Source organism: Cariama cristata, unplaced genomic scaffold (genome assembly GCF_000690535.1).
Source record: "Cariama cristata isolate BGI_N322 unplaced genomic scaffold, ASM69053v1 scaffold22985, whole genome shotgun sequence".
NCBI lineage: Eukaryota > Metazoa > Chordata > Aves > Cariamiformes > Cariamidae > Cariama > Cariama cristata.
Genome location: NW_009619518.1, coordinates 1 through 559, shown reverse-complemented (window position 1 = coordinate 559; position 559 = coordinate 1).

The following is a 559-nucleotide window of genomic DNA, read 5'->3' as shown; positions in this document are numbered from 1 at the left end:
TGAGCTCACTGAAACCTGGAGGTGTTTATGCAGTTCCCGAAGGAAGCTATAATCCAGCTGGTGTCTGGGCAACTCGGAGGGAGATGTGCTGCCATGTAGATCACAGCGAGTAACTAGCGCTGGGAGCGGGATGGTGATGTAGGCTTTTTGCCATGTGTGGATGGACAAGAATTAGCAAGAGAGAGAGCCTGGAGTACCGTGTATGTTCAGGCTGCTCTGTGTGTAGTAGAAGCATAAAATAAAATGTGCTTGAAGAGGGGCAGAAGAATACAAACATGAGGAGGGAATAAACATATCCTGCTTCTGATGGTGAACAAGAGAGAGAACAAATTTGCAGGGAAGGACCGGGGTGTCCAGAAGAGATGAGGTGGCTTAGAGGGGGGCACCCTCCCCCGGGAGCCAAGAGATGGTTTTCATTCCCCTCGCCTGCACATGCTCACCCTTCCTGCGCATCTAGCCCTCCAAATAACCGAGCAGGACAGGAGCACGATTTCAGGAGAGGGGACGTCCGTGGATGCCCATGCAGCAGAGGTGACCAGACCCACAGCACCCCCGGCTC